The sequence below is a fragment of the Lagopus muta genome, chromosome 1 (genome assembly GCF_023343835.1).
Source record: "Lagopus muta isolate bLagMut1 chromosome 1, bLagMut1 primary, whole genome shotgun sequence".
NCBI classification, from domain to species: domain Eukaryota; kingdom Metazoa; phylum Chordata; class Aves; order Galliformes; family Phasianidae; genus Lagopus; species Lagopus muta.
Genome location: NC_064433.1, coordinates 105,352,657 through 105,364,956, shown reverse-complemented (window position 1 = coordinate 105,364,956; position 12,300 = coordinate 105,352,657). Strand labels below are relative to the sequence as shown.

At 44.6% G+C, this 12,300-nt stretch overlaps 1 protein-coding gene across 2 annotated transcripts in view; it reads left to right on the top strand.

Annotated features, from left to right (window-relative positions):
- Positions 1-12,300, top strand: part of RUNX1 (RUNX family transcription factor 1) — a 150,528-nt gene that overhangs the window by 958 nt on the left and 137,270 nt on the right. The window lies entirely within an intron of this gene.

Here is a 12,300-nt window from a genome sequence, read left to right as displayed (position 1 = left end):
CGTAAAGTTGGCTGCAACTCACATGGCTCCGGAGAAGCGATGTGGGTAAATTCAGGGTTTCTGTTGATGCCACGCAGGTCTCTGATGACTGTGATTTATTGGCTGCAACCAATCCTAGAGAAATGAAGTCGTCCTGTAAGGGCTGGGGAGGGGAATGGAGTGCAGACCCCGGCAATCTGACTTGTTTCACTGTGACTGAGCATATTCAGAGGCTTGCTGCTCAGTCATGGGTTATTCATTCGAGTGAGCCTGGGACTGGCACGACAAACTTGTTCGCTTTCTTGTAACTGCCTTCCCAAATAGCACATGATGCAGCTGAACTTTTCCCCTTCCATGCACACCCTCTGAGTGTCCGAGCCCCTTCTGCAGTGCCGTGCCTGCCGGATGACAGCGTGCAGACGGCTCATCAGACTTGGCCAGCATGCCACGGTACAGCAGCGCTGTGTAGCTCTTTATAACTGCAGACTACAGCTTCCCGGCCTTGCCGCTGCTGTCAGCATGAGTCACGCGTTATTCCTATTAATATGCAAGTTGGGAATGCGGAAGGCTCGCCCCTGCTGCTGTGTCACAGCAGCTCTGTGAACCCTGAGCTGCTCCCACCAACCGCCATGGGATGAGGGCAGGGTGCCAAAGCACCCACCATCTCTCCTTGCTTTCTTTTCTTCTTTTTGTCCCCCTCCCGTGATGAAAGTTTTTCTGCGTCTTTTTTTCCTGGTGCCAGCGGGGAGCTGAACGCAGTGAGCTGTGCAAGTCAGGCAGGCTCACAGCATCCTGGCTCACAGCATCACCCAGCCTGCGAGGGGAGATGCCGGAGGCTTGGCAGGAGGCAGCTGGCTGCTCCCAGCACTCACCGTGCTAATGTTTTGCCAGCTCTGCTTCCAAGCAAAGGAAGCAATACTGTTAGAGTAGCAAGAAGGATCTTCCTGCATTTTGTCAGCTTTTTGTTGTTGTTGTTGTTGTTTTTTAAGTCACCCAACTGTTTGCAGTTTAATCTGTAGTACAGGAAGACTTCTTGAGGAAATTCTGTCCTTCTGATAAAACAAAAAATAGCGAGCCTGATGGGGCAGCACTTGCAGTGCGCCAGAATACAGCCAGCCCGTGGGATGGGCTGGGGGCAGTTGAGGCCATCCTGCAGGCAGGAGCCCCTTAAAGTGCAGGGGAGTGACTGCATGGGGACCAAGGGCTGATTCTTTCTTGCCTAGGTTTGCTAAGGCTGGTTAATCCAGCCAGTGGATTACCTCAGTGCTTCACTATAGGCATTATTATCTTTCTCAGTACCGCTTGCACTCTTATTGTTAACACTGCAGTAATCTGTACGCCTTCATGGACAAGGTCCCCATTATATTAGATACTTTAAGTACAGATCCTGGTAGGTATCCAGCACAAGCGAGGTGAAACTGCAGCTGTTCAGTGCAGGAAGAGCTTGGGCAAGAGCGCTTTGGTTGGGTTATAAAGCAAATGCCTCATCATTGTGAAAGAATATTGCGTTTTAACATGGAAAGCTGCAACGTTCCTTTTTTGTTCCTGTCTTTGCTCAAATGAACTTCAGACAATTTCAAAATTCTGGGGAGAACAAGAGCAATGCTCGGGTCTCAGAGCAAGAAAAATAATCATCCCCAGGGCAGATTGTTCTCAGCCATATTTCTCAACAGTGTTTACACAAACTGGCCATTAGAAATGTCCCAAACCATCTCTTCTTTTTTTCCCGCCAAAATTTATTACACTTTTGCCTCTAGCCGAAATTATGAGGTAAAGAGAAAAGTGACTTGCATTCTGCCATGGATTTCACTTTATCAGCCCGTGCAGTTCTCTGAGAAGGAAATCCATTACTTTTTTTTTAGCGTGGTACTATGTGAAAATTGGGAAAAAAGAAAGGGAATGGGGAAGCAGAACAATTGTTCCAGCCTCTGTGAGCAATGATAGACATAGAAAGCCTGACATATTAATTGAATGTGGTACACCACAAAGGATATGGCCCTCTTTCTATCACACCACACCAGGTCCTTGCTTCTGCCACTAGGTAAAGAAATGAGGATTGCACTGAAACCTCCAGTGATGTGCTCTGCGTGCTGAACACATTTACATGTTTACCAGCTCTGTTTTTAATGATGGCCTCATTTTCCTAATGGCCTCTTTCAGTTTATGGCCTGGGCTGTGTGTTAGGAGTACAAAATGAGAGCCTTTTTATGGTTGTTTTGTTGTTGTGGTACAGCCCTCAATAAAACATCCCTCGATCCCTTTCTCTAACCTGGGTTCATATCAGTAAGGCTGCCATTTCAACTCGTACACAAGCATGGTTTGTAGGACGAGGACAGATTTGCTGGTTTTATTAGGGGCTGGGTGTGATTTCGTGTGTATGAACTGGGTCACAGAAATGGTATCTTTTGGATAGGAGGACCAAAACAAGACCCATTGGAGAGTCTTGTGTTAAAGAGCGCATGTTTCGTTTCTAAAAGAGGCCTAGATAATTACATGATACAACTAACCCCATAATGTCTTTGTTTTTCTTAGAGGCATTAGGCTGTTCTGTAAGGTTTCCTAACAATTTTGCCTGCAAAAGAAGACAGCATAATTAGTCCTTTTACAAAAACATTGGTTTTTGTTTTTGTTTTTTTTTTATGGGGTTCTAAATATTATGAAGCATAATATTTTCCAGGAAGGCACTTTCCTCATTTTCCCTTTTGCTACACGGTCTAATTATTTCAGTATGCAAAGAAGGTTGCTCCTAGTTTTGCCTTTGTAGTATTTTTTGTTGATTAATCAAGGCAGTGAAGCTCTGTGGTGCAACATTTTCTTGGTTTCTTATCAAATGGAAATAAACTCCAGCAGAGCACTTTTACAGAATGGAAAAACACACCACGTGTGCTTTATTCTTAGTTTTAACACTGTTGTGACCAGCCATTGTGGGTCTCTTCATTTGCACACGCTAAGTAAAAGCATTGCAAGAAGCTCCTCCTGCTTGGAAGGGCTTCTGTGCCTGGTTCTGTAGACACTGGTATACAAGCGCATTGTTTCTTATTGCCCTTTGGTTGCTCTGACTTGTTTTGTGATAGGATTTATGAAGGGAGGTTGTTCCCAAAGCTCCTAGCACCTATATGTGAGTTAGGAAAATGAGCTGTCCGGAAGCTCTCTGCTATTCAGGTCTGGCTCTGTAGGTTCAACATCCTAGAGTTGGTGCTTATCCACAGAGGGTGCTGGTGGAGGGCAGGACAGTGTGACTGCTCTTCCCACCTAGGGTTGGCTTCATTCCTCTATAGAGCTCCCTCTGTCTCTGTGATCCTTCAGCAGGGTGTGCAGCCCCAAGCTGAAATCAAAGCAAGCATCTACCTCTATGACGAGAGTTTCCAGTGTCAGCTTTTGTGTGGTCCTAGTGGGACATCAAGCACTGCAGAAAGACATCCTCTGTGAGTACAACTTGTGTCACCAGGTCTAGGTGTGCGACACTGGCAGAAGTAATCATGCTAGAACCAGCTCTCTGTGAAAAACATGTTCTTCTGGGAGATGCACAGTACTCAGCAGTGCCATGTGCTAGGAAAGGCTTTTTTTTTTTGCTCACCCAGGGAAAGAAATGGCTTTTAGCAACAGCATAGTCTAGGTTGTGACTGTGTAGAGAGGGAGCTTTTCCAATCCATTTGCAGACTGCCTGAACTGTTGCATAGAGTCAATTTGTGTCAGCATTATAAAATACTAACTGCGTCTTGTGAGTGGGAAATTGAACTAAAGCTCATAAAAACGGCTTACTGGCAGAAAAAAACATGAATGTTGTCAGATTTACACAGCCTTCTCTGAGACTTTTTCACTCAAAAGCCTTGAGAAGCACTGAGAGACCCAAACACAGGAATTCCTGTCAAGCACGTGGTGGGGTGAAGTACCTGACAGAGATGAATACATTACTTTGGTAAGATCAGGAGATTTTATCTAAGGCCAAAATAATGAACCTTCTGTTTAACCAATCACACTCAGCTTAGTGATGGACTGTGATGTCATTCTCAGCATGAACTCAGGATTAGAATTGGCTTACAGATATGCGGGACTGGCATGCCCAAATGTGACCTTTTTCCACCAACAGAAGAAACTCACCTCACTGTGTGACCCCACTACACACAGCAGGACCCCGCTGGTCCCAGCAGCTGCACTCCTGGAGGGGCTGCCTGAGGTCTGGGCAGGATATTGGGACCAGGTCCTCTTATGTGGTTGTGAAGCACAGAAGTGAGAAGCAGAGCAGGTTCAAGAGCAAAGGGAAATGCCTCTTGCCAGTGCTCTTGTAGAAGCTGCCAGCTATTGTGCCTCCTTAAGGGATAACATGAGGTTGCTCACCCCTGTGACAAGGTATGGAAATCTGTCTTCCTCCTACAAATGACAAGGGCTTGTACACTGAAAGCAGCCATGGCACATGCCCCACATAGCTAGTAAGACCTCTGCCAAATGCTTGTGCTAACAGGTGGGAAAGGTATGGCACCGTGCCTTGGGAGGGTGCACCATGGGATGTGATGCTGACATGTTCTGTACTTTTGCAGATTGCAGTGTGCAAATACATCTTTACTCAGTTGTTGTTTTGTTGATTTTTTTTTTCAAATTTTATTTATTTGGTTTGTTTTCTTTGTTGTTGTTATTGTTGTTGTTTTTCTAAAACAACTGTGGCAGCCAGCTCACCTGTTCCTATTCCTTTCTCTGTGCTCAGTCAATGGAGCAGTGTAGAGTAGATTTTTTTTTAAATGGTGGATGATTACAGCCTAGTAATTCCATTGTCATGCAATGCCATTAGAACCAAGTTTATCAGGATCCATGAATCAGCCAAGTCTTAAAAACAGATAACAGTTTCTTGATATGTACCAGCCAGGTAAAAAGGAAAGAAGCTTTTGAAAGGTTAATTTCTGCCTTCATCTTTCACTGCCATATTTCAGAGCACAAACTATTCTCTGCTAAAGCTCGGAGAGAAAGCTTCCCATGTAAGCTGGTCTGTCATCTGCAAAATGAATTGTGGCTTCCTCCAAAGCATCTGGTACTGGCTGAAGGAAGAGACAGGCCACAGGCAAGGTGACTCACTGGTCTGAGAAAAGGAGAAGAAAATATTACAGTACCTTTGTTACCTCCTCTGTCATCCCATGAGAATGGATAATATATGAATAAACTTGAGTCAGCTTCCCAAATAATATAAGAGCAGTCTAGATATCTCCTTCATGAAGTGTATCGATGAACTGGGCTGGGTGACCACTGTGCTGAAGTTTAAAGCAGCAGAGCACCTATAAAGGTCTGCACTAACTTGGTGAAGTCCATGAAAGCACTGACATATTCACAGTGACACTGCCTGCAGGGCATATTATTCTTGCTGCCAGTGGAAACAAGGCTAGAAATTAAAAACATGGATTGACAATGTAATCAATTTTCAATTTTCTTCCTCTTAGGTCCCAGCTGACAACAAGGCATGAGTAACCAAGCTACACCATAGTCTGAAATGCTGAACTGTCTGTAAAGATGTGTCCAGACAATTTAAACTAGGGAAGAAAAGAAAGGGCATAGGAGACCTGGCTGTGAAAGCAGAGCAGCAGAGAGAGCCAGTAGGAGCTACCTGGTAGTGTTTCCAATTCATCCTTAATGCTGTCCACAGGACTCACCACTTCTGCTTGCAAGTGAAACTCCGTGAAATTGGGTAGTTTCACTTCACAAAGATCTGTGAGAACCTTCTCTCCGCATTTGATCTGTCTTGGCTTTTCAGCCTGCGTTTTTTTGTTTTGAGTTTCTGATTCCAGTGAACCCAAAAGCAGCCCAAATCAGGAGCTAGGGGCTTTTTCTTTTGCCTTCTGAGTATTTGCTCTTGCAGAGTGCTTTCTGTTGACTGGTTTCACGCTGAAGCTGTGATACTGAGATGTGCTAGGAAGCTGCCCTTTGGTATAGTTTTGGCTGCCAGTTGAAAATCTGAACTCTCATACAAATCTTTTCCATCAGTGCAGCATGAGGGAACTCGCAACCTGATGGTTTGGATGTGATTTGCTATAAACATTTCACTCAGCTGTACTAAGGGAAAATCTTGCAATCCTTGTCAAACCAGTGCTATCGGGGGGCACTGGAATGCCTGTGAAATGCCTCTTTTAGCATTTAGACAAGAAAGATGCCCATTTGTGAAATATTTAAATATTGGGGGTGAAGGAGCACAGATGAGCATCCATATCCCTTCTGGCAAAAGTCTTGCACGTCCCCAGCACTGCACGCAGCTCTCATAAGTGCCTTTTCAAGCTGGCTTTGGGGCATTCACCTGCATCATGCCGAGCAGGAATATCCCAGGGCGTATACAGAAGCCTTGAACAAGCACTGAGGGATGCAGAGCTCAGTCACCACTGTTGTAGCACCATGCATTGCTCTCACCTTCAGCAAATGCATGCGCTATGAGCAAGCCGAGCATCTGGAACAGGGCATCACAGGCTGCACAGGGGACAGATGAGCCTCCTTGCCTATCAGCACTCGGCTCTCTTTATGTACGTGCTGTGGTACCAAAAGGTAGTGGAAGGCAGTCTGGCACAGCGAAATGAAAGCTTCCCTCCATCTCATGTGGTGACACTGACAGATGCAAGTCACCGCCAAACCCTCACATGTGTAGGTGTGCGCAGTGCTGGTGTGCGGGGGTGGCAGGTGCTCCTCCAGTTGTCACTACTGCTATTAGCCATGGGGAGAGGTTCAAGGCAGCACCGCTCTACTCCCACTTGCCTGCAGCTGCGCTTCCACCCGTCTCATAGGCATGGCCAGGAGCAAAAAGCAGTGCTTGGGATAACATCCTGTTTCCTCCCAGAAGCAGTGGCAGTGACAAAATGGCCACCAGCTGTGAAGGCCTGCGTCTGTCCTCCCAGGAGCAAAGACTAATACAAGAATGAAGTCATGAATAAGACAGCAGGTGAACTATGAATGCCAGTGCTGACCTAGGGGCTAAATTAAACACTGCTTTGAGGTGCAGGTGTAATTCATATGACTCCACTTAGCAGAACTGTGACTATAGAAAGTTTTTGTCTCTTTTACCTTGGAAATATTGGTATGTAACAATGGTTTATGGCCTATTATGCATGGCTGTGGGAGGAACTCTGTGTCAGCTGGGAGTCTTTTTCTAGTTGGTGGCTGTTGGTTTGCACATAGCATGTAGGTCAGGGGTGTAAGAATGATAGGCGGTGTATTCCCTCTTGAAGTAAGGAGAGCCTCTGAGAGAAGCACTCTAGTGGGACAGGACTTACATGTGTAACCACAGCTTGGGAAAGCAACCCTGAAAATCTTTTTTCCATAGGAGACAGTGAGGAGGAGGTCTGACCTATGTGGTCAGTGTTCCACCATGGCTGCTGACCGTTTGTCAGTATTGCACATCATTTTTTGCAGGGTGCTGGTACAAGAGAGCATACTGCACCCAGTTAGTAGGAAGTACAATTTATTTTACAACACAGTTACTAGATAATATTAGACTTCTGTAAAATGCTTCTGTTTTTCAGGACCTATGTGTAAATGAGCTCGGGGTTTTGCATGAGTTGGGTGTAACAGAATTCATGGCTAGAAGGTACATTCAAGTTAAGACTTTGTTAACCTCATTTGCATGAGGGTCAGTGAATCAGTTGTTGCAATACAGGGTAGTTTGTTTGCTTTTCTATGTTCTACACATTCTGCACATGCACCACACACTTTGCAAAGAAATCCACTGCTACTTTGTCCATCTGCTGTGGAGGTCGTGCTGTATCGTGTGGGTTCCTCCAACAAGCTGGTAGCATCTGCAGATGGACCACAAGACTCAGGTCTTCCACACAAACACAAGATTATTCTGCCTGTACTTGCCTGCGCTGGATAAAAATGATTTGCTTTCCTCAATGAAATGTGCTGTTTTGACTGCAGTGTGTTGCACTGTTGTGGAACCTAAGGAATTACTTGCCTGGATGAAAGGAAAAAATGATAGAGTAAACCTCTTAAGCTTCGAAGTGCTGAAATAAACCACTGATGTTTTATTGTAACAGTCAGAACTTTTATTGCTGTGTTTTATTTTAATAGGGATTGCAAAAGAAAAGGTCATTTTTTTTACAGTTTCCTACACAGTCCAAACAATTTCAAGTACTACTTTTGAAGGATGGTATTATTTGTACTGATATTTTCAAGTCCATCTGTTTTATACTATGCAACAGCAAAGCTCCAGTAGTCCTGAAGTGCTCCTTTCTGTAGTGCACAGAAATAAACTTTGCCAGCATTAACACTTTTATACCTAAGTCTCTTTCCATTTGGAACAGTGCCCTGCTATAACAAGACCTGTACCAACATAAAGTGGGATTTGTGGCTCCCCTGTGGGTTGAAGTTATGTCATCAGGCAGGCACCTATATGAATAAGGGTGACTTAGATTCATGTTTTAATGGGAAAAGTAAAGAATGCCAGTAAACAGTTTTTAACCACCAATTTCATCCTAAGTTTGTGAATTATTCTCTTCCCATCAGACAGTTTCTCACTGAGCCTTTGCTTATTTCTCCAGCAAGTCTTTCTCAGCCCTGTTAATGACAAGTCCCTTATATCCCCAATGCCTTACAGGAGTAACACTGCTTCTGAGGAGGCAGCCAAGACAGCTGAGTTAGCTTCTTCCCTTAGTTCCTTTCTGCCTTGACACTTTAGCATGTTCAGGTCTGAACCCTTCTTTTTGCAAGACCTTGCTGGATATTTTTATTTTTTTTCCTGTGGCATTGAAGAATGCCTTATTTGAAAACTGCTGTTCAAAGAGGGATTGAAATCAGATTTAGGAAAATAACTTATATAAAAGCATTAGCTGTCCTATTTTAGGAGATAATTGGCTGTAGCATAGTTTCCCTCTCTTATTTCTCCTTGGTGAGAAAACAAGCTACCTTGTCATTGAGGTTTTTATAAAATGCTGCTGTTTGCAACATTCACCATGAGCACATTAACCCAAACATTTCTAGTGCATGACTTACTGTGCTAACTCTGCTCCTAGCCTTCCTTTTGGCATACAGACACCAAAATGTCCTCAGTTATCGCAAAACGGAGGAGGAAAAAAAGTTGGATCATGTATTTGATTGCCAAGGAATATAGATACAAAAAAAATAAGAAAACAAAAAAAGAAAACAAAAACCATAGCAAACGCTGAACAGAAGCCAGCACAGAACAAAGGGTGAGAAAGTCAGAATGGAGAAAAAATGGGTTGATGGGCTTATGGTTGGACTTGATGATCTTAGTGGTCTGTTCCATCCTTAATGATCCTGTGATTCTAAGGAGGGGAAGAAGTGTTTTATTGTGCAGTAGAATCCCTTGTATCAGCAGAGATTCTCCCCAGCAAACCTCTGGGTGTTAGGGCTATTTCCACTGGGAATTGTGTTTTCCAGTTTGTATAGTGCAAGCAGTTGTAGCTGGTGTGATTTCAGGGGATCGGTGGATGACAGAGCTCACTGCCCCAGCTGCTGATATCTGAGCCCCAGGTGCTTAGCTGCCTCTGCTAGCCATTCCCAAAATGAATAATGCACTATCAGTCACTCCCACAGCTTGTGCTCCAAGAATAATCCACTGGCATTTGTTCATTTTTTAAGAAGCAGAATGTTTGAACTAAGTCTCCCATTGTTCATACCTCTACCCTACCTGCTTATTAAATCAGCAACCTTTTTTTCCCTGGTAGCTTCCTGTGTTGGTTAGTACTAGATGGATACAGGTGGCCAGAAGCCAGCCTGCTCTGTCTCTCACACCTGGTGCCGGCCCCCTTTGATCAGCCTTTCCCCACAGATACAGGACAGAAAGGGTCAGAGGAGCTAGCTGCTTTTGGTTGCTGCCGTGGACAACAAATTGTGTATTTCACAGAATCAGAGAATCACAGAACGGCCAGGGTTGGAGGGGACCTCAAGGATCATGAATCTCCAACCCCTGCCGCATGCTGGGCCACCAATCTCCACATTTAATAGTAAACCAGGCTGCCCAGGGCCCCATCCAACCTGGCCTTGAACACCTCTAGGGATGTGGCATCCACAACTTCTCTGGGCAGCCTTTTCCAGCATGCATAGTGAATACATATAAAAGTTTCTGGATTTTCTTCTGAAATCTCAAATTTAGTTTGTTCATGGGTGCCCATGGGATCCTTGGGTTTGTGTTTCAGTGGGTTCTTGCCTCTTTGTCTCATACCAAGCTCTTCCAGAAGGCCTCTGTATGAGATTTAGCCTACAGGTTTAGTTTAAATAATGCCACAAAATCAGTGCAAAGCTGGGAGGTGGGTTTGGGGCATGAGAGCAAGAAGAAATGTGGGAAGAAGACATTTTCACATTCAGCGGATACTAATAAATGTGAAATTTGGCAGGCAGCTTGTGCCAGGATTCTGATACACCATGGTGGATAGACAGCAGTGAGAATATTAAGTTAAAAGGCTTTTTCAAGTACTTATCTACCTGTGGGATTTCTTTTTCTATATTTCATTTTTTATCGTTTGTCTTCCTTCAGCATCACCATTCAGTGTGCCTTACAAGAAGTAAGTAGACCAATAATCATGCTGGCTTGCATTCTGCAGGGAACATCAGTGCATCCAAACAGAAAGCCCTTGTGACATCAGTAGCTGCTTTTTGTGTGAATATTCATGTTGGACCTCTTGTCACTGTGCCTCACCCCATTTGACGTCAGGCTGCTAGTATGGGCCATTTGTAGTATCCTTCCTTGGGAGTTAACTTGAATTGGAGCATACTGAGGCTGCCTCCAGCCAGGGCAGATGCTAATGATGTGATCAGTGACATCATTAATGTTCTTATCATGCTGCTAATGAATTGCTGGGGCAGCACTTAGGATAAAGATGGATAGAGATCTGCCTCAAACAGCACAGGTAACTAACTCTGCTGTGTATGTTAACTCTATTAAATCCAAATGCTCTCATCAGGTTGTTTGTACTCTCCACGGTCAGGTTGTGGAAAACGTCTCATAATTTGTTGTGTTCTTCCAAGGAAAATCTTGTTTGTTGCATTTAAAAAGACAAGACATGCTGTCCTGGGCAGAGCTGGTGACTGGTTCTTATAGATGTGGGTCTTGTGGCCATGTTTTCTGACTTTAAGGTTTTAATCTGATCCACATTTTTTCGCAAGGAATCTCTAAAATCTCTCTTGGATGAGTGCTTGGGATCTGGGAACACCAACCTTCGCTACTGCCGTGTTTCAGGAAAGCTGTAGGAACTTAAGGCCATTTCTGCTGTATGGAATTTAGTTGAAGTTGGCCCACAGCCAGAAAAGTTAGCGGAAGCACAGAGGGAGTGGAAGCTATCATATAAGCTCTGTCTCCACAGAAAAGCAGGCTGATAAAAGCTTTGCAGTTCCGTTTGACATACACTGGGCCAAAGTGATATACAGGCAGTAATCAAATACAGTCATCTTTCAGAAACTGCTTAAACAGCTCTGGGAAGAGCACGATCCTCATTTTTATGGATGAAGAACCATGAAAAGTGATCATATCAGAAGTCGGGGGAGAGAAGTGGAAGCAGAACCTTTTTTTTTTTTTTTTTTTTGTCTTACAGTTCTGAGCCAGACTGCACAACATGATCTCCTGTTCACTTGGAATTGTAAATTTGGCTAGGCAGATGTTTTTGTCAGAAAGACGCCTTAGCATTGTGCTCATTCTCTCAGGGCACAGTTACCGTACGTCTCTAGCCACAACTGGGCCATGCAGCTCAAATACCAAACCATGAAGAAAATCCAGGAAAAAAAGTTTTCCGATGACTTTTTGAGCAGCAGGCTAACTTGAACGTGTTATGAGCTGTTTGTGGGCAACTCGGGAACAGAAAAAGAAATAAGATTAGCTGAGAAACTGTTTGTGACACAACGTTTGTTCAGCTCATCAGAATCTCAACTCCAGGAAAAGCAGCGGGTTCAGGGTTTCTCCATACTGGCTTACCACCATCCTGGAAGTTAGTGGTGCTCAGTGCCTCCTGTGCCTGCAGAGCGGGGAGGGCAGAAGCTCAGCCTGGCCACCCTAGTTGGAGATTGTCCAGCTTGGAGACTGCCCAGGAATCTCCAGGCATGCAGCAAAGCTGGAGGTTGCTGTCCTGGGGGATGTGTGGAGAAATGATGCATCAGTAAGTCTATGCTGCTGTTGGTGTGGGCTCCAGTTCTGCTACCAGAGGCTCACCTTCAGCCATGCAATTACCAGAATAGAGAGGGTTTTGCTTTTCCTGCATCTAACTTCTGTTCAGTGTTGGTCCCCTCACTACAAGAAAGACATGGAGGCCCTGGAGCATGTCTGGAGGACAAAAAAGCTGTGATGGGTCTGAAGCACAAGTCTGATGGGAAGTGGTGGGGAGAAGAGGAGACTCAGGGAACACCTTA